At 37.8% G+C, this 26,570-nt stretch overlaps 2 long non-coding RNA genes across 5 annotated transcripts in view; one reads left to right on the forward strand and one right to left on the reverse strand.

The window, feature by feature from the left end:
* Window positions 1–2,128, reverse strand: part of LOC141933424 (uncharacterized) — a 36,352-nt gene extending 34,224 nt beyond the window's left edge. For all 3 annotated transcript variants that reach the window (XR_012626088.1, XR_012626087.1, XR_012626085.1), the window contains exon 1: window positions 1,900–2,128. This is a non-coding gene — a long non-coding RNA (uncharacterized LOC141933424). The remainder of the gene's footprint in view (window positions 1–1,899) is intronic.
* Window positions 2,129–4,197: 2,069 nt separating this feature from the next.
* LOC141924243 (uncharacterized) lies at window positions 4,198–25,952 on the forward strand. 2 transcript variants are annotated; one of them, XR_012623504.1, is made up of 4 exons: window positions 4,205–4,271; window positions 4,394–4,533; window positions 18,366–18,490; window positions 20,856–25,952. It is a non-coding gene; the product is annotated as an uncharacterized LOC141924243 (long non-coding RNA). The 2 variants fall into 2 exon arrangements; XR_012623503.1 differs by having other exon boundaries at window positions 4,198–4,533.
* The last annotated feature ends 618 nt before the right edge of the window (window positions 25,953–26,570 follow it).

Genomic DNA, 26,570 nt, shown 5'->3' on the forward strand with positions numbered 1-26,570 from the left:
AGAGATGTCCTAGAGGGCAATCGGGCCAGGAGAGCTGACATTCTCAGAGCACAGGAACAGACTGTATTTTGAAATCAGATTTGCTGGTATTGATTCTGATCCTTCATCAGTACTCTACACATGCTTCAGTTTTCATCACATGCCCACACCGTAATCCCGTTCTACTTTAGCATGTCTTTTCTCTCCTAAAAAAAAAATCAGTCTTATACATATATTCACCTGTTTTATTTGAAAGAACTGACATGAAAAAAAATTATTTAGTTTTCAGACTTTACTTATCATTCAGTCTTCTGTGTCCCTTACCTTTGTTACATAGCTCACTGAAAGATGCCTTATTTACCCTCTTATGTACTTTTCCAATTTCTTTATTTTTCATCTACGCGTTTTGGTTTTTTTTTTACACATTCCTACTCTCATTTGGTCATGTGCTCATTCATCCTCTATCACTTATTCTTTCTTCTTTATATGTTTATTTAATAAATTTATTTATAGGATAGGATAGGATAGGATAGGATAGGATAGGATAGGATAGGATAGGATAGTTGGAAGTGACTTACAATGATCATCTAGTCCAACTGCCTGACCACTTCAGGGCTGACCAAACATACTGATACATGAAAAAAGGCTGAGGTCCTCAATGCCTTTTCTTTATCTTGCTTTTTACGACTAGGGCTTATTCTTAGTCCTTCCATGTTCCCAAGTCTACTAGCAGGTTCTTGGGCTATCAGGCATCTCCCACCACAGGGGAAGACAGAGTTAGATAGTACTTAAGTCAACAGACCATACCTAAGTCCATGAGACCATGTGGGTTTTAACTAAGGGTGTTGAGGATATTGGCCATTGTCCTGTGAGAATGCTCTATTTTGCCTTTGAAAGATACTAGTGACTGTGGGAGATTCCTGATGACAGAAACAAAGCTAATTGTCACACCCATCTTCAACAAGGGAAAAATAGAGTATCTGGGTCAGCCTTATGTTGGTGCCCTGGAAAATTGTGTTGCAAATTCTCCTGGAAGCCATTTCCAAGCACATAACTGACAAGAAGGTGACTGGAATCAACCAGTATAGATATACCAAGGGCAAATCATGCCTGATCAAGCAGAGTGTCTTCTAAGATGAGATGATTGGTTGTGTGGGTAAGGGGAGAGCAGTGTATGTTGGTCACCTTAATTTTGAAAAGGTTTTTGACACAATCTTTCATACTATCTTTACCATCAGATTGGTAAGATACTGACTGGAGAGTTGAGCTATGAGGAAAATTGACTGGACCACTGGGCTCAAAAAGTTATGACTAGAAGCTGACATGGTATTCATGGTATACAACAGGGGTTGATATTGTGACTAATACTGTTTAAAATCTGTATTAATGGCCTAATGGAAAAAAATGTAACCTCAGTAAATATGAAGATGAATCCAAATCAGGGACAGTAGATGATATGCTGGAAAGTAGGACTGTTATTCAGAAAGTCCTTAAAAACTGAGGGTTAAATATCAGTGACACAAGCTAACAAATCTTCCAGAGCACAAGAGAATATTTTACTCATTATGATATTTTTAGTTGCAACAATTACTAATTTGTTTTTTCTTCAGCATCTGACTAAAACAAAATTCTGAGAGTTATTGTTCTTCATGTCCTTATAATAGTTCTCCTCATAAAGAACCCATTTTATTTCTCAGAGATATAGAATATGCAGTATGTTAATGCTTTCCCTTGTAACTTTGATGCAACTGTTCAATTTCTACCACATTTAGCATAGAAGTAGAGGTCTCATAGCTATTAAGTTCTAAGAAGTTTCATGAAAACAGGCACAGGAGCAGAAAGGTGATTGCCCCTACAACATGAAAAAAGTTCAGTTTCAACTCAGCAGTGTTGCCAGGGACATGGAAGATAAAAGCTTACCTGGAAGAGAAAGAGAAGTAAGGATGAAAGCTAAGGTGCTAGCAGGCAAGGCTGAAGATGAAGCAGTAACAGTTTGGGAGATGGCTAGAGAGGATGTGGAATAAATCCACATGAAACTGGCCTTAACCAGTTCTGCTTCTCATAAAACATGTCGAAGTTTGAAGATTGAAAATTTGGAGCACAAAGTGAAGATAAGAACCCACATAGCCTAAGCTTATGGGATATGTAAGTAACTGGCAAAACAGAAACAAGAAATTCTCTCCTGTCCACAAAGAAGAAATACAAAAACATTGTCACATGTCTGGGTATGCATTCCAACACTTGCCCAGTGACATAAACCAGAACAAACTTGAACTATGTGATGACTGAAGGATCCCAACACTGGAAAAGTTATTGGAAGAAGAAAACACTGACATAACTATGGGGTCTCAATATCATAAAATTGTGTCAAATGACAGTGGCAATAGTTATGAAATCAAAATGGCAGTAGATTTGGAAAATTATTACTGACCTTTACATAAGCCAGTATCACCTCTGCCAACTTCTAATAGAAATCTTTGGAGTGAAGGATATTTGATTTAACCATATTATTTCTCCTCTTGAGAGAGTAAAATGATGATTTATGAAAGAAGAGGGGGTGCAATGTAAAGCTGATGCCTGGGATTGCACCTTTTAAGAGATGTTACTCCTAGAAATAAAAGCCTCAAAAAAAAAAAAAAAAAAAGTATTCAGAGTTCTGAAACCACTTATTATTTTTCCAGCACACAGCAACACAGTTCTTTTCATCCTTGACATGCATCACTTTCCTTTACATGTTCAAATTCTTTGCTCTGAAGAGAGCAAACTTTCCTGGTTATGGTCTCCTAGATATGACCTAGCAGCTATGAAAACTAATTGCAAATATCAGACACTTTTTCTGATGAAATGAAAGGATAGCTTGATTCAAGAAAACCACATAAGTCTTTAAGATCTGCCAATTCCAGAATCCTTAGTCCTTGTTAATTTAACTATTGTTCATGAGGAGATTCATCCATTGTTTTTCAACTGGCATTCTTGTTCAGTGGGCAATTGTAGGGTTAAAGCTGCATCTGCAGCTTCATTCTGGCAAATCCCTACCCTTGCCATGCACCCGTAACGAAGCATGTTTATTATTCCACGTTAGAAACACTGCAGCTATCAAGATGGGAGTAGCAGATGTTTTTAGAAGGGCCTGGGGACCAGTAAAATGAGCAAGATCGAATTAGGGACTCTGAAGCAGGAAAACAGAAGGGAGATTCTCTATTCCTTAAAGTTTTGTTTCAAAATAAATGCCAAGGCTAGTCCTTAATTAAATACTGCAGGGCTTGCACCTCTACCCCTGTCCCAAGATATTTAACATCATCATAGCTGATGAGGTCACCACTACTTGTGATAAAAAATTTGCAATGAAGCAACAGATAAGAGTATGATCTGAGACAACAGACTACTTGATTGCCTTTCATTAAAATGTTCCCAGCTTCCTCCATCTCAGAACTTAACTTTTACTGGTTTGAATTAGTTCTCAAAACTAATGTTTGAGGCAGCCTATATGAAAGGGTAGGAGATACATTCTTATGACATAATGGACCACAGGATTTCATTTAAAGCTCCTCTTCACTAGACTGGTGCAGGATTATCAATGTGTAAAATGTCAGGCGAAATTTCCTAATATAAGGCAACCTTAGAAACATACTTATTATATTCTCAAACATTCCTTAGCAAGCCTATCAGGAATACTTCTGTTCTGAATTCAAGCCCTGTCTGCATTAAGAAATTCACACTGGTGCAGTTTACTTGTTATTGCCACCCAGTTATTGCTACACTGATATACTTTAAGCATGCTTATCCAAGGCTTTCAGTCCTGTTTAACTCCCTCAGAACAGTATCAGAGCAGATTTCCTTAAAGTTAATAACAGTAAAGGCCATCCAAAGCAGAATAAAATAAGAATTGGAAAAAAAAAACACCAAACCAACAACAAAAACTCAAACAAATACAGATGTTTACTGAATGAGATAACAAAGCATACTCATAATTCTGCCTTTTTTTCTTCATAGGTGCATTGTGGACCATGGCAACCCTAGTATCCTGTAGTGGGATGCGTTGTCACTCTACAGTAAATGCTCTAATTTTAGATTCCTGAACACTCTCTTAGCAGAGTACATACAATCTAGTGCCAGAGAAGGGTCAAAGATGAATGTGGACAGCTCACATGATCTGTTCTATAATAAGGGATCCTAGTCACACTCATGGGGTGGATACTATACCAGGTACCGGGAACATAACAACTGGCGCTAGAAGAGAGAGAGTTCTGAACTGCATGGACACAGACTTCTCCAATTAATTTGGCTTGTGGGTAATGGAAGCACTCACTTAGATGGGTGTCTTTTCTAGCACAGACATAATTTATGTCTTTACTGCATCTGGTTGGACTGATATAGGTAACTCAATATCACTTTTAATGATGTATTCTTGAAGGCATGGAGCATGGATTTTTTTTACCTTGATGTGGCTAGATGAAGAAAACACTGGATGAGATGAAAACACTGAAGAAAACACAATTAACTACCTCTCGGGAGAGAAAACCATATATGTCTCCAACAGTGTTTCACATCAAGGTAATTATAGCAACATAAATCAATCATATTTATATTTCCAGTGAATATAAAATGTTTTAAAATTGTTGTTTAAATTAAAGTTTAGATTATGAAGGACAAAAGAACAGAAACTCTCTAGAAAAAAGTATCAAAAAAGGAAGCTGTGATGAAGCAGTACAGCTCATTATGTGCTCAAAATCTTATGAATAAAAGGCCCATTAGGGAATGTCAGACAAGAAAGCCCTCACTGGCAGATGAGATGTATAACCTTTGGGCAAATTTAGTGACAATCCAGAGTTCTAAATATTCCTGTTCAACCTCGTTATAAAGTTATCTGAATTAATAGAAAAAAACTGTAACATCTTCACCATGCCAAGAGAGAATGACAAAAAATTAATTAGTATATAAAGCAATACTGAAAAATGAGAAGTAAATCGCACTAAATGATGGGCATGAATTTCTGCTCCTCCATTAAGTTGTGAATTATAATTGTGTTTGAATATGGTTATGATATATTAACATGTTTGTATGATTTTGCAAGGTTTCTAAGTAAAGCATAAAAGACTGAGTCCCAGGGAACGATTCTTCCTCTGTTCAGTGTTGCAATGACACAACTGGAAGGAAAATACAATAGTAACACTTAATATATCATATTGCTTTCAAGGACCTAGACAGAGTAAGCAGGCCAAGGAAACAGGCCTCTAACTTTTAATAGCAAGTTTTTTAATTTAATAGTATGCAATTTTCTCCCAGGAAATCCCACTGCAAGTTGAAAATTTGGAAGCAGAGCTGGTATTGTCAGGCTGTTTTTTCTATTCAAGAAGAGTAGTGTTTCTTAAACCGTTTCAAAAAGTCTCTTCTAATTTTCACATGCCTCTTTCCTTTGCTCTGGTCTTGTGCTTGACTTGCAAGAGTCGGTTTGCCCCAAGCTTAGTTTCTACACATTAAAACGACTTTCACTGATATTCCCTGACAATTCAGATTTTGGATTCCCTCTTCAGTTAGTAGTATGCTAGTCCTGGTTTGGCAACAGATGGAAGAACTCTTCTTGGACAGTTACCTAACTGTCATCCCATTCTCCTTTGCACACTAGACATATGTGAAGAAACATTTAACCAGGCCTTTTATCTAAGTGTTCTTTATTGATGTGAAGTCGTGTTGCCTAGATGTCACCTCCTCATTCAGATGCTGATCTCAGTTAAGTTTGGTCAGTTGACTGTTGCATTCATCCATAGTCCACATCTATATGACACACTGTGATGCTATACCAGACCAAATACATTCTGTTGAAGCCACTGAGGGAGTGTAAATGTCTTGATCAGTCTAGATCACTGGGAAAAAAAAAAAAAAAAAAAAAGAAAAAAGCAACAAACAAACAAAGAAACAATCCCACTCTTCGCAACACAGGTATTTGAATCATTTACTAAAGGGAGAAAGATGCGAGAAAAAGAAATAGTAAAAGTATCTCTTTTATTACCACTGGTATTAATTGTCATGTGAGCCCAGCTAAGCCCCATCAGCTGTAAATATTTGAAAATATCTACTGATTTCATTTTGATAGATACATTGAAGCAGGTATAAATGGAATTTCAGGTACTTAATGTGATCATCACTTTTTTGAAGTTACAAGCTAAAAATTATCATGCAACTGATTCCACAACAGATAGTTTTTCTTTTGCTTCTAAGAAACTATGATGTTCCTCTTAAAAAGTAGAGTTTGGGTCTTTTTTTAATTTTTTTTTTCTGGTACATGGGAGGTATCATCAAAGTAAAGGCTTCCAACAGAGTATGATCTGATATTGTGTGTTTCAGTTGTTCCATATTTGTCTACCTTAGCTTTGAAATTTAGTTTAATATGTTTTCCACTCAAACAATATTTCTATCCATTTACACTTGGATTTTGGGGGGGAAGCTAAGAAATAGACTTATTCAGCTACCACAAAAAATGTATAAAAATACAAAATCCAGCATATTAAAATGTATTTCCAAAAAACCGTACAAACCCAACAGACATTTTAAAGTAGGTAAGCTTAGAATTAAACTGTATATACTTACATCATATCAACAGAAGGAACCTAGGACATACTTACCATACTTTCAAATTGTACATCAGTAGTCTTGATATATTTCTTGAAGTTCTCATGCAATTGTATGAAACATAAATATATATCCCATGTCATGTGAGTTAAGAAAAGTAGTAAGGGATGTTATCTTTGATGCAAGAACACAAGGCATTCAATCTTCACCACTGTGGGCATCACCGTTTTAAGAATGTCTTTGTCTTGCTGAAACCAGAATTTTTCAGCATTCTGAAAACCTCTAAAGACTGTCTCATAGGCACTGATTAGGCTGTTTTCCTGGTTTGCAGTTACTGTAAAAGCAAACAAACAAACAAAACCAAACCAGATATTAGCATTCTAGACACTAGCATATCTAGAAATGCTGCTGCATACCGTAAGAGTTCTTTCCAAAGCAGCTGGTATGCATTATCCTTCTGTCATGACAACATGGGTATCTGCCAATACTGATAGCAAAACTGCTGTAAATGCTGCTCAGGAGGGTGAAGGTGCAGCATGCAAAGCATAGCAAACCTGGCATTGAGATGGTTTTTCACATGTACCTCTGCAAAGCACTGCATATTTGAAGTTACCTACTGAATAGCACAGGACAACGTTTTGTCCGTTTTGACTCTAATAGTTACAAATGGAGCCACTTGGCCAAAACAAGAGGAACAGGATATTTGGAAAAGAGAATCTTGGTGCTTGATCTCTAGTGCCAGAACTGCTATTGTTTTCAGCTGGCTCCCATTTTTTTTCACAAAATGTGCTGCGAGAAAAATCCCACAATGCATGGAACCAGTGTTAAGGCAAAGAAGATAAAGTAACTGCCCATGAGGCTCATCAAGAGAAAACCTTGCTATGATTTTGAGAGCAGTGTGAGCTGGCTGTCCAAGTGGGCACATTTATGACTTATTTACCAAGTAATGAACCATCACATGATGTGATAAAGCTCCTTCTTCCCATCAACTCTGCACAAAGCGAAGAAGCCCTATACAAGGTTTGTTTCCTGATGCTTTTTTTGTTCTTTTCTAAACTTTTTTTGCTTTGAAACGTTGCCTGCTAAGCACCACAAGCATGTCTTACATTAGACATGACTATACCATTCATATAATGAATCTTCCACAGGCTGCTGCCATAGAAATCATATATTTGGATTCCAAATTACTCCAATCAGATTGTACTGCGGTTTTAAATCCTACTGGAGATAGATGCATTTTCCTCCTACTCCTCAAAACCAGAACTCACCACAGAAAAAAAATCTCAGTGAATCGCCACAATGCTAAATGCACAGGACAAGTAAGATTTTGGAAATAACACAATTTCCCTTCAAAAGCAAATTGCAAAAGTTGTTTTCTGTGATGGATGATATCTATTTTGTTCACAGTTAATCTTTTCTATTAAAAAGCATGGCTGGGCAGAAGAGCACTCCTGTTTTACTTGTTCTGACTGCTAACCTCTGCAGCCAGCAGGAACACTATAGGGAGTGTGTGTGTGGGGGAAATGTTCTCTGCAGAGCATGCCTGAGACTGCTCAGGTGGGTGACTTTCCTGACATGCAGAGGAACAAGCAGCAACTGAAAAAGAGCATAAGAAAGTGTAAAAGCATAAGAAAGATTCCGGAGAACAGTGGAACAAATAAATAGACAAATGTCAGAAGTGTCAGAATGAAAAAACTGTCAGAGATCCAGAAAAAGTGTGTGGCACTTGCTGAAACTCAGAAAAAAATGCTGAACTGAATGTAGGACCTTCCTATCAAGAATACAGCGAGTAGGCTGAACAGTTACTCTCTACTCATTTTACTGTTAAGTCTTTCCACCAATTGATCTAAGTTTCTCTGTCTAGAAAAGTGAAATCCTTCTAGTTTGTTTTAACAGATCTTTACCTCTGGAGATGCAGAGTCTTTGTGGTGCCTTAAATTTCTGCAAACATGTATGAAAATTTTCTTCAAAATTCTGGCACACTTCCACAATGCTAAACTTCAATAGAGACCTGTTCCTAACGCATTTAGAAGATTAAATGATAAGATTATCAAAATCACTTCTTCCTCAAAGGAATAAGTGGGTGTAAATGCTAATCTTGTTGCTATCACATGACTGCACCAGGAATAATTAATTTTATTATGCTGGAACAGTCTTCCTTTGTGCTAGAGAAAACAAGTATCCAATTCATTGCTCACATCACAATTCATTATCAAATTAAGTATGGTCTCTGACAGTAATTTGTAGAAGGTGACTTTAATACTTTGTCTTTTTATTCAGCTCAAAGGTCATAACATTTAATGTGCATCAAAATGTAAGAAAAAGTGGTTTATGTAGTCTGCTACAGTCCTAGCCAGGAGAATTTCTTGTGAGAGTATCTCATAGGTTACCAACACAACTCTGAATCAACCTGAGGAATATGAATGGTAGAAATCTTGCATACGGTATTGTTTATCAGACTTTCACTGCTAGAAAGAAGAGAAAGCCAGACTGTGACATAACATATAGGAAAGTATTTCTGCATAATTCTTTCCATATTATTTACCATTCAGGATGTAAAATGCAGAAGTCTCGCTCAGGGTTGAAAAAAACCAAACAAATTTCCATGCTATTTTAGTTCCAGTTAGGTTTTTGAATATATTTTGAAACTACTTTTCAGTTCATGGAGCAAATTACAACAAATTACAAAAATTACAACATGATGGCAAAGTGAATTGAAAATACAGTGGTTTTAATTTCATACCATTGCAGGTCACAATGTGAGCTCTGAAGGCCTATATTTCCACCTCTTGTCCTTCAGCTAAGATAATGACTGTGGGATCAGCTTTGTATAAATACAACTTGAGAAAGTGCTTGAAGGAGGCAGGTGAAAGGTAATCACAGAATCACAGAATCATCTGGGTTGGAAAGGACCTTGAAGATCATCTACTCCAACCATTAACATAACATTGACAGTTCCCAACTACACCATATCCCTCAGCGCTACGTCAACCCGACTCTTAAACACCTCCAGGGATGGGTACTCAACCACCTCCCTGGGCAGCCCATTCCAACACCGAATAACCCGTACTGTAAAGAAATGCTTCCTAATATCTAGTCTAAACCTTCCCTGGTGCAATTTGAGGCCATTACCTCTTGTCCTATTGCTTGTTACTTGGTTAAAGAGACTCATCCCCAGCTCTCTGCAACCTCCTTGCAGGTAGTTGTAGAGGGCGATGAGGTCTCCCCTCAGCCTCCTCTTCTCCAGTCTAAACAACTCCAGTTCCCTCAGCTGTTCCTCATAAGACCTGTGCTCCAGACCCTTCACCAGCTTCGTTGCCCTTCTTTGGACACGCTCGAGTAATTCCATGTCCTTTTTGTAGTGAGGGGCCCAAAACTGAACACAGTCATCGAGGTGCGGCCTCACCAGTGCCCAGTACAGGGGTAAGATCACTTCCCTGTCCCTGCTGGCCACGCTATTTCTGATACAAGCCAGGATACCATTGGCCTTCTTGGCCACCTGGGCACACTGCTGGCTCATGTTTAGCCGGCTGTCAATCAACAACCCCAGGTCCCTCTCTGACTGGCAGCTCTCCAGCCACTCCTCCCCAAGCCTGTAGCGCTGCTGGGGGTTGTTGTGGCCAAAGTGCAGCACCCGACATTTGGCCTTATTGAAACTCATGCAGTTGGCCTTAGCCCATCGCTCCAGCCTGTCCAGATCTCTCTGCAGAGCCTCCCTACCCTTGAGCCTATCAACACTCCCACCCAACTTGGTGTCGTCTGCAAACTTACTGAGGGTGCACTCGATCCCCTCGTCTACATCATCAATAAAGATGTTAAACAGGAGTGGACCCAAAACCGAGCCCTGGGGGACACCACTCATGACCAGCTGCCAACTGGATTTAACTCCGTTCACCACCACTCCTTGGGCCCGGCCATCCAGCCAGTTTTTTACCCAGCAAAGCGTGTGATCATCCAAGACTCGAGCAGCCAGTTTTGCCAGGAGAATGCTGTGGGAAATGGTGTCAAAGGCCTTACTGAAGTCAAGGTAAACAACATCCACAGCCTTTCCCTCATCCAATAAGCAGATCGCCCTGTCGTAGAAGGAGATCAGGTTTGTCAAACTGGACCTGCCTTTCATAAACCCATGCTGACTGGGCCTGATCATCTGGTTGTCCCACATGTGTTGTATGGTGATACTCATGATGAGCTGCTCCATCAGCTTCCCAGGCACCGATGTCAAGCTGACAGGCCTGTAATTTGCCGGATCGTCCTTCCGACCCTTCTGATAGATGGGCGTCACATTGGCCGATTTCCAATCTGTTGGGACCTCCCCGGTCAACCAGGACTTCTGGTAAATGATGGAAAGCAGCTTGGCGAGCACCCCAGCCAGCTCCTTCAGCACCCTCGGGTGTATCCCATCCGGTCCCATGGACTTGTGTGTGTCTATGTGATGCAATAGGTCAGTGACTGTCTCCTCCTGGATTGCAGGGGTGTCGTTCTCCCAGTCTCTGTCTTCTGGCTGAGGAGGCTGGATTCCCTCAGTACAACTAGTCTTGTTATTAAAGACTGAGGCAAAGAAGGCATTAAGCACCTCAGCCTTTTCCTTGTCACTTGTTACCATGTTTCCTCCTGCATCTAGCAGGGGATAGATACCCTGGTCTTTATTTTGCCACTCACATACTTACAGAAACATTTCTTGTTATCCTTGATTGCTGAAGCCAGAGTAATTTCCAGCTGGGCTTTAGACCTCCTGATTTCCACCCTGCATAGCCTCACAGCCTGTTTCTAATCACTGTGAGTGGCTAGCCCCTTCTTCCAAAGGCCATAAACTCTCCTTTTCTCCCTGAGTTTCAGCCAAAGCTCCCTGTTCAGCCAGGGTGGTCTTCTCTGTCGCTGGCTTCTCTTACAGCACCTGGGGACTACCTGCTCCTGAGCCATTAAGACTTCCTTCTTGAAGAGTGCCCAGCCTTCCTGGACCCCTATACCCTTCAGGATTGTCTCCCAAGGGATCCTGTCAAGCAGGTGCCCAAACAAGTCAAAGTCATCTCTTCTGAAGTCCAGGATGTCAGTTCTGCTTAGCCCTCTCCTGGTCTCTCTAAGAATAGAGAACTCTATTATTTCATGATCGCTGTGCCCTAGTCGGCCTCCAACGGCCACATCATCCACCAGTCCTTCTCTGTTCACAAAGAGGAGATCCAGCAGGGCACCTTCTCTGGTCAGTTCTCTCACCAGCTGCGTCAGGAAGTTTTCTCCCACACATTCCAGGAATCTCCAGGACTGGTCCCACTCTGCTTTGTTGTATTTCCAGCAGATGTCTGGGAAGTTAAAGTCTCCCACAAGGACAAGGGCAAGCGATTGTGAGATTTCTCCTAAATGCCTATAGAATATTTCATCCACTCTCTGTCCTGGGTGGGTGGCCTATAGTAGACTCCAACTACAACATCTGCACTGTTGGCTTTCCCCCTGATCCTAACGCAAAGACACTCCACCCCGTCTTCACTACACTTGTACTCAAAGCAATCATAACAGTCCCTAACATACAGCGCCACCCCACCACCTCTCCTTCCTTGTCTATCCCTCCTAAAGAGCTTGTAGCCATAAGTTGGCACACTCCAGTCATGGGAGACATCCCACCATGTTTCTGTAATAGCCACAACATCATAATTTTCCTATTTCATCATGGCTTCAAGCTCCTCCTGTTTGTTACCCATGCTGTGTGCATTGGTATACATGCACTTCAGATGGGCTGGTGTTTTGCCCCCTTCCCCCTTCAAACCTAGTTTAAAGCTCTCTCAATGAGCCCAGCTAACTCCTGCCCCAAGATCCTCTTCCCCCTCTGGGACAGGTGCATTCCATCTAATGCCAAAATGTCTGGTGCCCTGTATACCAACCCATGATTGAAAAATCCAAAGCCCTGACTGTAACACCAGTCTTGGAGCCACAAGTTCATCTGTTGAGTTCTCTGGTATTCTTCTTCATCCATCCCCACAACTGAAGGGATGGAGGAGAACATAATTTGTGCCCCTGACCCCTTAACCAGTTTCCCCAAGGCCCTGAAATCTCTCTTCATTGTTTTAGGACTTCTCCTGTAATATCGTCACTACCTACCTGAAAAACCAGGAGAGGGTAGTAGTCCTTAGGTCTCACTAGAGAAGGGAGTTTAGCCATGAGGTCCTTGACACGGCCCCCAGGTAGGTGACAGATGTTAGAGATTCAATTGATGGCACAAGTGATTCTGAAACCCTAATCTCTAATAGTCATCTCTATGTCTTATTCACTAGACCAGACCTCTAAATCCCCTGTTAGTAACCTTTAATGGAAAGTAGTCAAGAAGAATTGTCAGTTTCTGAGGAGTTGAAAAAAATATGTAATTTGGCTTTCCAGAAAATCAGGAGTCTTCAGCTACTTCGAGCATCTGGGAAAAGGAAAAAAAAAAAAAAAAAAAATACAAGTACCAACTAGGGATCATAAATGTGATTAACTTTCTGTGTATCTGTTAAATTTCAGGTGTTATCTGTGTATGCACCACTCAAAACTCAGCAGATATACATTTGTAAATTACATATAGACTATATTGTTTTAAATATAACCAGCAGGAAGTATGCTAAGACATCCAGTTACTTCATCTCTGCAAAGTTATAGACAAGCTTCTCCAAAAAAAATTAGTTATAGATTGTTAAATAGAGATGATTTTAAAATGAATTACATTACAAGACATTTAATGGTTTAAATTATTAAGGAGTATAGACTATCTTCCTAGGTCTTGGTCATGGCCCTGATAAAATTCAATGCTATGTAAAATATGGATTCCAGTATAACATATAGTGAAATATAATGGAATATTGAAAAGTAGATATTACACACTGATAAATAAGATCTGAACTAGTCTAAAAGGTGACATACATGTTTAAAATGAAACCTTCTACTCTGTTCTACTCTGTTATTTATGTATAGTACAAAGCAGATAGCACAGAGCCCAAGACATTAGATGGATAACTCTAATTATCAATCATCTAAATTCTTTCTGTATCACTGTACTTGAAGATGTAGTTCAGTGAGACTCTGGGTTTGACATGCACCTTAAGAGTTTCCCTTTCTTCCTCAGCTTGCTTAGCCTACCCTTAAAGTGCCCCTCATTTTGTCAAAACAACTGTTTGAAGGGCTCATCTGTAATCCAGACCACTGAACTGATCTTAATTAAAAAACAAACTCTGAAAAACAAAGCGTTGGAGAGGCTTAATATTACTATGGTATGCTCACTGTAGTGCTAATGTTCCTTAGGTAGATATCTGTTTGGCCTCTGTCAAGAAAGGGCAAACTCCAACGCAGAGACAGGAATGAGAAGTGGTGAGAATTTCTTGGTGTTACTGTCAAGGCCCATGGCTCACCAAACTACACCTGGAGACAAGAGTCCTGGGATGCTTGTGCAGCAATTTGTGAATTCTTGAACCAGGGCAACACTGCTGAAATTCAGTATAGTTCACAGTATGGCTGTGTAACACACCTGTCCTGCAGTGACTGATGGCACAATTCAGAGAGAATAGGGGATTATACACCAAAACATTTAGACTAATTTGAATTTTGTGGGAGGAGAGAATGCTCCATTTCCCTCATTCCATTTTAAACAACCCTCAGATAAGTAGCTTGATAGTTTTAAGAAGAGCTACTTCAATCTGATCTGTGATTTCTTTTCATTCAAACATCTGCACAAATAAAACCCCATATGTATACAGTAACACTGTGTAACCATGATTAACAGAGTAATTGCTTTCTTTGTTTCTGTACAGAATAAAAATATCAGTACAAAGATTTTTTTATATCACCATATCCATGCAGGGGAAGGGAAGACTATGCCACTTATTTGTATCACAATCCTGTTTAGCTTTCTTACAGCAAACCCAAAGGCCTCAGGATCCCACAACACCTTGTTACACAAGTAACGTTCTTTCATCTTCTTCTCAACTACATTTTATGCCCTCTTGTTTAGCAAAGATGTACTTCAGAGTGGCTTTCTTTGCCCCTCTGTTCTTTTCAATTTAAAACAAGGTTTCATGTAACAAGGGGTCTTGGCTACTTGCTTTCTGTCCTTTACTATTCTGCAGGCAAATCAGGATCCAAGCAGACTCTGCCAGCTGTTCCACATGAGAAAGTGAATAAATTGGCATTTTACCTGCCTTGGAAGAGGTTATGAGCAGTTAATTGTTCAAGATCCCATGCATGGAAGGCACAGTACACGTGTAAATTATTAGTCTAATTGCAGCAACAGAATGGTAAATGACAATCAGCAGTGAGGAAGCTGCTGCATAGATGTCTAATTGCTTGTATGCAACAGCTGTTGTAATTGAAACTGTGGCAAGACCCTGGCATTAATGTAATGATTCTAATAACTGGACACACAAATGAAACATAAACGAGGAGTTCCCTCTGGCAGGACAAAATGAAACAAAAACTGCAATTAAATAACACACCGAACCAAAGAAATGTACCATATGCATGGCACCATAATAAAGCAAGCTTGTGCTAGCAGAATCCTAAAAGATCAGACTTTTCCTCCTCCTATCTTCTGAGATTCAGAGCTCCCTCCCATCCTTTCAGATGAGAAGATATATTCCTCAGAGTTGCATTTTTAGCAAAAACTGGATATCATAAGTAGAAAAACTCTGGCTTCTGGGACTGTTCTTTGAAGAGGTTGAGTCAAGTCCTAGTTATGTGGGTTCATCTAACCTCACCCATCTGAACGGAGAGGTGATCAATAGCTCCTTGTCACAAAATATACTTTGTAGCTAACATTCAGAATACTTTTATTTTCACTATTTATTTTCTTGGAAGCATCGCTATAATGAGACTTTAGGTTATTTTGAATAATAGTTCTGAAAGTAGTAACTGAATTATAATGAAACAAAGAAATTGACTCAACAGTAAAGGTTTTTTTTTTTTACTGTTAAGCAGGTATTCTTTATTAGCAGCGCTGGGGTCACCCTGGGGATTCTCCACCATAAGGGCACCCAAGAATTAGCAAGGGACATCAGTTTACATACACACAAATCATACATATTCATTAGACTTCCTGGAGAGGGGTGTCTTATGATAATGAGTTCCCGGAATTCACTTACATAGTCCGAGCATTCTTAGTAAAAATAGAGTGAGGGTCTTCGGTGGTCAAAGGAAGAAGTAAGTAGTCTTCTTCACGGTGTTCGCTAGTTGACCTTCTTTCCCGAGCATGCATTGTGAAGTAAACTCCAGGTGTCTTCTTCTTAAATCAGCAAAATCATCATGCACTGTGAAGTCCAGGTCTCTTCTTCCCAAATCAGAAAAATCATCCTCCCTAGATAGGATCTCTGTGTTCTTTTGTACAAGTCCCCCTTATCTGTTTGCCCATTCTAGGAGCTGCCCAAGTGTCCACTGAAAGCTGTGAGTCTGCTATCAGTGATTTACATAGGGAGTATTTTACTCTTGTCTAAACAGACAAAGAGGCCTAGGGAAACAGTTAAGGAGTCCTTGGGAAATAAATGAAGCAAAACACAAGCAAAGATTTCATTCATCACAGTTTAGTCTTAATCAATGATTGTCAGAAATTCATTTTCTGAGCCCTTTCAATAAGTAAAAATAACTCTACATACTTTTAATAAATATATATAACCTGATTTCCAGATTGTGCTTCTAAATTAATATATTTCTGTGACTTCATCAAATTGGGACTGTATCTTTTTAACATAAAATAAAAGAGGAATTCAATGAAATGCAAATACAGTATCAGTGGAAGTGAAGGAGCTGGAGCTTCCTTCCACAGATAACACCTTAACTGCAGTTAATTCATAAAAATGTTATTATTATTTGTCATAGAGTTCATAAAAAATGTTTGTGATATTCAGCTGTAATTTTACTTTGATGCTTGATTTGCTTCACTGTAAGATTTTATTTTCAAACAGTATCAATGCCAAAAACTATATTTTATAAGCTTAAAAGTAAACAGCAAATCATAATCTCCCCAAAAATAAATTCTATTAATATGTAATTTATCAGTAGCTTCAATATAATATTTTACTTCTAATTTTCTAGAAAATAGTGTCTGTTACTTCATCATTTTCTGTGCAAATGTTTTATTAATACTTATACAATAATGTTAGCTCTGCCATTTCTTCTACTAGGAAGTTATGTAGACACTACCTTGGGGCAGCCTAAATTGGGCACTCAGTGATGGTGTGGTAATGAAATCAATCTGACAGATGGCAGTACTGCTGCTGTACCTAGATAGATAGGAGTCCTAGTCTGTCCAGATTCCCTCTCCAAAATGCTGTGTCTGGCATCTATTTTCTTATGACAATACAAATCTCACTGCAGCAAATACATTTTTGATTACCTAGCCTGTTCGCCTGCCAGTGAGTAATTAATACCATTATCACCTAATCAACTGTTGTTTAAATGCAGAATGTAAACTATGTCCTTGTCTTTGTTCTTTTCACTCTGAACACTGGCAAAAACAATAGGCTCTTCAATAAAGTTTCCCATAGCTCAGGCTCCTGAAATGTCAGTACACAGAGATTAAAAAGAAGAAGCTGTATTGCAAAAATTTACATCTTGCTCTACCTAGAGAATTGAACACTTTAGTAGTTTATTTTAGACATTTCCAAACTTGTTTGGTTTTTTTTTTTAAGACCTGTGTGAGAACATTTTTGTTTTCATAAATATTTTAATTGTTGTTTAAGACTCCTTATAATGCCAAATTATTTCAGAAGATAACTCAGGGACCATTCTGTCACCAAAATGAGATAAAAGATTGACACCAATTTGATGTAGATAAGCAGACACTCCTTTATTAACAGCCGGGTGTGTAGGGGAGTCGTCTCACCAACAATGCACATCTAACTCCTGTAGCATGACGATTATATAGGATACAGTAATTCATATTAATCAAGTTCTCATACATAAACATGATAATTCCTGTAACTCATTTTCTTATTCCCACCCCTTTCCGGTCATGCGCACTTGAGTCCTGAAATGAGTCAGGGAGCTGCTTTTGCGACCACCATGGACTACTGACCTAAAAGAAAGACCATCCAATGCCCTTGACTCAAGGACTTTGTCTCACACTGTGATTTTAACGTGCTTAGAGGCCCTTTCACAACGCAACTTTTAGAACACCTGGTCTACAGGGCAATAAATCGTCCTTACTGAACAGCCTAACAATGGTACCTCGATATGAGTCTTATTCTTTGAATAGAAATCGATAATTGATTATTACCAGCCTACGTGGCCTTAGTCTGGGACTTTACAAAGGACTTTGTAGCAGCATAACTGTTTGTATGGTTACTCTAAATCATTCCTTATTTAAATCCAAATCACAAAAATCATTACAATCAGCTCAAATTAATAACAAATCAGTAACAATTCAGCTCTTGCCAGGAGACTGAATTTCCTCTGACATCATGCAGTTAACTTTTAGTTTATGCTGCAGTCAGTGGAGTCTTCTCGTTTGTTTCACAGGACTTCAGTGAGGTCCTAACTGACAGATGAGCCATTCCTGCACCTTTTCTAGAGCAAAGCTCAGTTCTGCGCAGAGCTCAGTTTTACACAAAGTAACTGAGAGCAGCAGCATTGCTGGGGAAGCACACCCCAGAGTCCACACTGGGGTCTAGCAGTACCCTCAAAGTATCTCATCTGAAGGCTCAAACAGCAGCTATAATCCGTCTACTCAGCTTGCAGCAACACTGGACTGTTTTTTTCACTGTAGATCATTCTCTTGTGCTCTAAGAAATTTTTTACACAATCCTGATAAAAAAAATTGATAGACAACACAAAGTTGTAATATTTTTTTCTTTTTTTTTTCTCCCTAGAGGTAGAAAGACAACATCCCTGCAACAAGGACTCCTAGGTGGGATGCAAAAGACCCTGAGGGAAGATCATATTCTGAAGTTCTCCCACATTTCAGCTGTGTCTCTTATTTATTAGTCAATCAGAAGTAGGTCATTCTCAATTTCTCCTGCTAAAAAAACAAAATAGTGAAAGTAACCTCTGTGGCAGAATTTAGGTCTTCAACAACCACATTGACTAGTAAATACTTACATCTAACAGAAATTCTGTCTCTCTCTCACCTCCATCAATTTCATTCTGCACATGGGAATAAATCTATTCTTATATAGATTGGTTTTTCTTTCCTTTTCTTTTTTTTTTCCCCGTTTTTTTCCTCTTTTTTTTTAAAAAAAAAAAAAACAAACAAAAAAAACAAAACAAAACAAAACAGAAATCTTGACTATTTCCAAGCAAGACTCTTCCAGAGGGATACAAGCCAGGGGTCTTTTCATCATCAAGCATCCAGACCGGTTACTGCTGGGAGATTCAGATCAGATCTCTGTCTGGATTTCTGTGCTGCAGAGGTCTTTGACAGCTTTTCACAGTAGGATGCACTTTACCTCATGTTCAAAACCCTACCATGTGCTTCAGAAACTGGTATCTCATAAGGTCAGCCACCAGCAACCGGGTAAATATTATTACGCCTGACCATAGGAGATGACAGTAAGAACTGTAAGTGAACAGCAGCAAAGCCCAGATTTAACTGTTTAACTTTATGTAATTCAAATACTTAAGTTAGGTTTTTAGACAGCATGGACTTCTTCAGAAAATAGACAGAAGCACATTTCTGTTTTCCTCCATTACTTATGTTAAGAGATTATAGTGAAAAGAGTTTTAATTTAGATACATCAGTTAACTATCTAAAATCAGAAACATAATTCCCATACCTCACTGCTCCTCTGCACAATGCTGTGAGGCAAAAGGTATTTTTATTTCCCTATCTTTATAAAAGTGCTGAGTAGACTTTAAAATATTAGAAAAATCAGAACAATTCAAGCACTGCAGACTCCCACAGATTAAACAAAGCTGTTAGAATGGCACTGAACAAAAGGTCAATCTGTGAATCTTTCCAGAACCCTAGCTTATATAATTTTCAGTGAATTTGCTGGTTTTATAGTCAGATGCACAATTAGGAGAGTTTTTGTTGGTTTACTAGTTTGGGTCCTGAAAGAAACAAAAATTTTAAAAGACTAATTTCTCTATGCATGAATAAAAGTGTATCAATTTAAGTTTCAAATAATATATTACAACACAAACATATACATAGATTGATATTTCTCACATTTTTTGCTTTTCATGAAGGGTTGGTACATGTTTAGACTTACGTTTCTATCCCTATAATACTGGAAACGGGAAGTTATTCTTGGTGTTTTATTTGTCTTTATGAAGCAGATTTGAATGAACTCTTCTAATACATTGTATTACAAAGATGAAAAAACATTATAGTTAATAAATAAGTCAATGTTATATGGTATTTGGTAAAATGTATGTTCTAAAAAACATCCAGCTATCTGTTAAAAACAAGTGTGAATATCTATAATGACAAATGAAATGAGGTACTAGAATGATGTCATATAAAACATTTCTTTAAAATGCAGTCTACACTCCACTAACTGTGCCTAACATTATCTTTGTTTTCCTGAAAGAGCTTTGTCCACAAATAAAGTTATTAATAATGGTTTGCTAATAACAATCCATGACAGCTTAAAATGATTACAGGAACACTGAGGATTTACTCAATTCACTAGTCTAAGTCAAAACTTTTGATGAAATACCAGAACAAGGTCAAACATTGCCAATCTTTGTTTATCAAGTTCTTCAAAATACATAAGGTGCCATGATGCCAACCCTGTGTCCTACTTATGTTGACACTGACAGAAGGCTACAGTCGTGTTGTTGCCACTTAAGAAGTACCTTCTAAAAAAATACTAGAACAAGTTTATTCCTTCTGAGACATCGCATACAGTGAATAGAGTAAAACTAATTGAAAGTGATAGCACAGTCTGTGATCTAAATTTGAGAAACAGTGACTGACAAAGATCTCTCAATTAAAGTTTAATATATAATGACAAATATTACAAAAAAGCTGGTTTTCTTGTAAAAATTTATAGCAATTACATGGTGTATACAGTCAAGTTTGTGTTCTGGTGGCACTGCACATATTGGATCTATCTGAATTGCAGTAAAGTAAAAGATACTTAATGATTTAGCTTTTGTCAATCTTCTACACAATACACTATTATATTTAGTTTAAAGATGAAAAAATCCCAATTTTATGAAAAGTTTAGGAGTGAGAGGATATATTAATTTTATCAGTTTGCCAGTAAATAAATTCTTAGTGAATCAGATTATTTATAAGCTGCAGCATACCATTATCACAGTATATCGAGATGAAAATGCTCTTCAAAAAAGAAACAGTCCACTTAAATGTTGAGTGGTTTTAAACTAATTTTCAAAGTTCTCATTTCATTTAGGTTTCAGCTGACATGGGCTGTGGACCTTCGATACTCTGCGCTCCCACTGTGGATCTCTTCTGCACAGATGCAAAGTAAATGTGATATTCTTGGAGTGTCACGAAGCAGAGCATTCTGACATATCTGCATGAGAATTGATGGGAACTATTTGAGTACAAAATATGTTTCCAGATCCACGGTGTCACATATCCAAGACATACTTAACAGAATTGTTGAATTCAGGTGTCAGTTAACATGTTTGGGTGTCTTACAGGAACCATAGGTTTTTCAATCTTGAACTTATTGAATATAAATTCAGCCTGATACTGGTTACTTCACATTAGATTTAGCTTTACATCATTTACGTGCTTTCTAGGCAGACATTTGAAGCTGGAGATATACCGCTGTTTGGGAGTTCCTGATCTCCAAAACTGGGGAATAAATGAAAGCATAAATATAGGAGCGTAAAAGAAGGACTCCTGTTGGCTAGATTCACATGGTCAACTAAGAAAAACTTCCATGCTACAGGTCTTCTTTCAACTCTTTTCAGAAAATTCCAGTAGTGCTATGGAACATTAGCACTTTGTAGAATAAAACAACATTTTTTTCAGTCAAAAGACAGAGAAAGATAGAATTGTTTAAATGGTACAAGATATAATTAAAATAATATATGCTGCAAAAGACAGACCATCCTAATTTGGAGGCCTGACTAGACATTACTGCCTTTTCTTTAACTGTGTACTCCCTCGATGTTAATCAATAAACTTGCTTTTAAAATCTTCTTTTGTCAGAAATTACAATAAAATGGGAGCAAGAAATCCAAGTAGTATGTTTTAGCAAAAGTGTTGCATCTTTATTAGGCTTTGGATTCAGATCTACAAGCATACATACATACAAGTGGTTTTGCTAATAATAACATTTGGCCAAATTACTCTTAAATAGGATCTGTCCTAATGTCGATGTTCAGTTATTGAAAAATAAAGTGTTAACAAACCTCACAAGCCACAAACTAGTGGAGAAGGAAATAACCTCTTACTCCCCCACCCCTTTTTTTTTTTTTTAATTAGGCTTAAAAATTCATCCAGAATCCAGTGTCTGATGCCCATTAATAAGGGAGAACCCTATTAACAGCCTCCTCATCATAACTATATTTATTTCAGACAGAATTGCAAATTTACTGTAAGTTTGGAGAAAGTGGCATGTCAAAGTTCAACTTCTTGGCTTTTTAATTTTGCTCCGGGGAAGAAGTGTTATGTGCCAGACTTATCAGGCTTGACTGCTTCCCTTGGTCAGCGTGCTGGGTTGTTTTTGCTGGTGTATTCACCAGTGGTTATAGAAACAAGCAGTTCTATGTGTAGCAGGACTAATGAAGTCTGACTTCATTTAGATTTATGGTTCAAAGGATTCTTCTGTGCTTACATCTCTCCTCCATAGAGTTTCTACTAACACTAAATGGCCTATGCTGCAGCATTACTCTTTGGTGAGAAGGGAGGGATTATTTCCAGGGTGGGAAGACCTTATCTCCAATAGGGTCCCCTCTTGTATCCAGGCATCTGGTTTGATAAAAGAATTTCTAACCCCATTTATTAATTTGTCAAATTTGAGTAAAAGTTATCATCTCAGTGCTCTGACACCTGTCATGAAAGTCACTGTGAGGCAGGGACATATGCATAAACATGTATTGCATGCAAGGAGTATAGTCTCACCAGTCTTGTTTTCTTAGATAACCAGGGTAAGAGGGTTCTTTTTTTGCCTGCTCTTGGTACAAAAGCTGTTAACTGTCTGAAGCTCAAGCTTCCTTCTTGCTCTTCTGTGCTTGGCAGTGCAGGCATTTTTTGTGGGGAGTAACAAAGTCCTCAGGTAGGCCACAATTTGCTTGCAACTAATGAAACTACCTGTGTGATACATGAGCAGGTTACCTGAGAACAGGACACACACATGACTGAGTGAACATCTAACTGTAAATTGCTTTCTCAGCAGAGAACAAATCATCCTGGTTCTGAAGAAACTTCCAAAGCATCTTAGTTCTGTTATTCACTCTGATACCTCCAGCCTCTTTTCTGTCTAATATAATTGTTCACTGTTACATCACTGAATCTGTACTGATGTCTCTCAGAATCAGGAAAAGGCTCATCAAAACATCCCTCTCTGTTTTGATTAACAATCATTATCTTGTTTTTAATAAACAACAAAAAATAATAAAACCCCAAACATTTACTGCTTCTTATACCATGTTTCTTTTTTCTTATTTTCTTTTTTTTTTTTTTTTTTTTTTTGTCCCTTCTGTTGTTAATATTCTCATTCAGCCTAAAGTTTTGAGGTTTTTACATCTTGCTTCACTGGAATGAAACTCTAGCTTTCACTACCTAGCAGTGACAAAGCACCTAATGGGATGAACAAATATTACCTTTCTAGAATAATCTTCAAACCTTTCCCTACCAGTAAATTCAATTTTAAAAAATATATACTGATTTATCTTGTATATTTTCTTCTGAGTTCTTTTCCAAAGCATTACTGGACCTGAAGAAAGGAATAATGAATCCTCCAAATTTCTGAGTCAAAGATTTTTGCACTGTCAAACAGATCAAGTAATATTCCATTAAGCCAAATTAATACTAAACATCAGATCTAACAATCTAAGATCTGACTTCCTTACTGTGGCATTCATAAGAAAAAGCAATTGTATTGATTCTCCTGAAGCTTGTTTCTATATCTACTATTATACTGCAAAATACTGGGTTCCAGTTGAATAATAAAATAGAACACATAGGTACTTCTGTCAAGTCTCTCTTACTTAATTACAAATTTAACTAGAAATTTTGCTCTGTATACACATTTAACAACATTTCATCTGCAAGACACTCTCAGGGACAGAAAAATGAAGGAAACACTCATCAATTTTTCAAGCAAATGTTCAGAGCTAGCTGTGGCTAGCTGTTTAGACTTCTCTTCATTGTTAGTATGCCAGATCTCAGCTGTAGTTTTTTGTCCAAGCTATCGAGATATCTTACTATGCAAAACACAGATTCTTATACCCTTATGTAGAATATTGGCTTACACTACAAGCCCCATTAATTTCACCAGAAGAATTTATAAGTGAGGTAGTATTTGATATAAATGAATCAAACACAAGTCCTTTATTCCCAAAGTCTTTATCTCATCTTCTTTAAGAAATAAAAATAGCAATCAAAAATATTGCATCAACCATTCTAAGAAATATGTATCTGACTAGGCAATATGGATTGCTCTGCTAGCTTCTGGCCCTAAATTACAAACAAAACAAAACAAAACAAAACAAAACAAAACAAAACAAAACAAAACCCCAACTGATTTTAAAACAAAGGTTCTAGTTTAGAACTGGAAACTCCTATTCCATTACAGGACTATTTCTAATACTCCTGTGGCTAACTTGCTTTGAATGTTGTTACTACTCGAGAGTTTTCTGCAGAAGGGACAATCCATTTAAATCCCTATTTCTTTGGGTTTTTTTTCTTTATATGCTGTTCTTGGGTTCTGTGTGGTTTCTTTCCTTACAAGCAGTTCTCTGGATGAATGTCAGGAATTAACCCCAATTCTTTAAATGATTTCATTTACAACAAAAGACAATTTCACATCCTCAGCTTACTTTCTTTCCAAAAGCTTCTCAGTCTTTCCTTAGTGGAGACCATGCAGACAGCTTTTCTGAAGGATTGGAACTTAACCTTTCTTGAAAAATACTACATCCCAAAAGAAATGTTGTAAAACACAATCTTAAGTTTTATTGTGGCAGAGCATAATAAAAACATTAGATTGCAGAATAAGCGATTCACACCACACTACCTCTTCCAGAGGCAGAATAAAAAGACTGTTTTTTGAAACACTAAGCTATTTGGCCAGTTAACATTTTTGGGAATACTATTCTGCATAAAAGCTCTGCTTCTCATTCCATCCAACTAGTCAAGAGCAAGAATATATAGCTCATTTAAATTTAAAATGTAGAGACTATTTCTCAATGTCTCTTAACCACATTTGTCTCATAACAAAGGATGTTGTAAAGCTCAGGAATATAAATATATCCTGAAATGAACTAGCCACAGTCATGAGGAAAACAGGTAAATTACCATCTCTTGGGGGGCAGAGGGAAACTTTTATGAGGGGAGAGAATGAGACAGAAAAAATGAGGAAAGAAAGAAAGGTTGGATGGATTTTCCTACAACTTCTATTTCCCCTTCTACATGATCCCCTAATAAAGCTGGCTTATTATTTCAGACCTATTGTTCTAAAGAGTATAATTATTATTTTCATAATTACCAATGTAAAATTTTTTAGAATGCTAGACTTTACATTTGCTTATGAAATATCATGAAAGTTGCACTTCACTTCCTAGAAACATCTGACACGAGTCTTAAGAGTTATTTTATTTTTGGTATATTATGTCAGTTCTAATCTGTATTTCTTCAAGAAAGCTTACAAAGCCAAATTTAACAAGAGCTTAAGTTATTTTATTTCAAGTAATAATTGCAAACTGTTGAGTAAATATTGCTCCCTGCTATGCAGTCACTCATCTAATAAAATGTACTCTTCTGAAATGTTAAAATACTCCAGTTTCATTCAGATAATTTGCAGATATTTTACCAAAACTTTCTGATTTGTGAAAATAGCTTGCTAGTTGTATTGGAAATAACTTCTCTGCTTGTTTGACTGCAACATTTTGCTGTTAATGACACTGTAAATGTAGAATGAAAGTGCTAAAATAAAAAGAGAAGAAAACAAATATAATTTCCCAGATTTTTAAAAATTTATGCTTGCCGAATATGTATTATGCAAGAGAAGGTATTTGGTCTCACCTGTATAGAGAGTATATGGCAGATGAAAAGCTCTGTGTGATCAGATCAAAAGTTGCATGTAGCCCAATTTTATGTCTATGAAATTGGACAATAACGGTTAAGGAAAGAGCCTTCTCCTGCTTTATCCTCCTGACTTCTAGCTTAGGATCTTTCAGATTTTTGAATTTCACCTGGATTTTTATTTGTAATAGTCACTGCTCAATCTCTCCTCCATCTGTGTGTTTAGTACCTTTTCAAATCTATTTAGACTAAGTCCCTTAATGTGGAAATAAACTTTACAGGTGTGTTTGTTTGTTTGTTTGTTTGTTTTGTGATGTGCTATTAAGGTATTCCTTACTGATCTTCTCTATGATGTTGCATTTCTTTATGAATACCTAACAAATACTCTACATCTATCTTTTATGCTGAAGAGTCCTAGTCATACATATGATCAGGGAATGCACATGCATGTTATCAGTAACACCTTGATTCTCTAGCTGAATCTCCTCTGAGGCCAGCATTATTGTGAAGATTGTTTCTTCCTCTGCCACACCACAACATGCTGTGCTGCAGCTCCAGAGTGCCACGTAGGGACCTATTAATTCACTGCTTTCTTCATTTGGTATTGGTAGATTAGTAGCACCAGAAATGAGACAAGAGCTGTCCCTGGAAAAGGAAGACTGTCCTTCCCCAAAGAGTTTGCAAAAAGAATGAAAGGCAACAGCAGAATAAATTAGTTATGACAAAATGATAGTTCTGATCAGCATAAATAAATGTTAGAAGTCACAATTGCTTCTTCAATGCTTTTTGTGTTCTGTGAGTATCATGTGAATAGAAGGGTATAGTAGTGAGCAAATGGAAGTAGACAAGAAGCCAACTCACAGACATTTGTATCTGCCAGGGCGGGTTTCTTCTTGTCTACTGGGTGATA

This window comes from Strix aluco, chromosome 1, assembly GCF_031877795.1.
Source record: "Strix aluco isolate bStrAlu1 chromosome 1, bStrAlu1.hap1, whole genome shotgun sequence".
Lineage (NCBI taxonomy): Eukaryota > Metazoa > Chordata > Aves > Strigiformes > Strigidae > Strix > Strix aluco.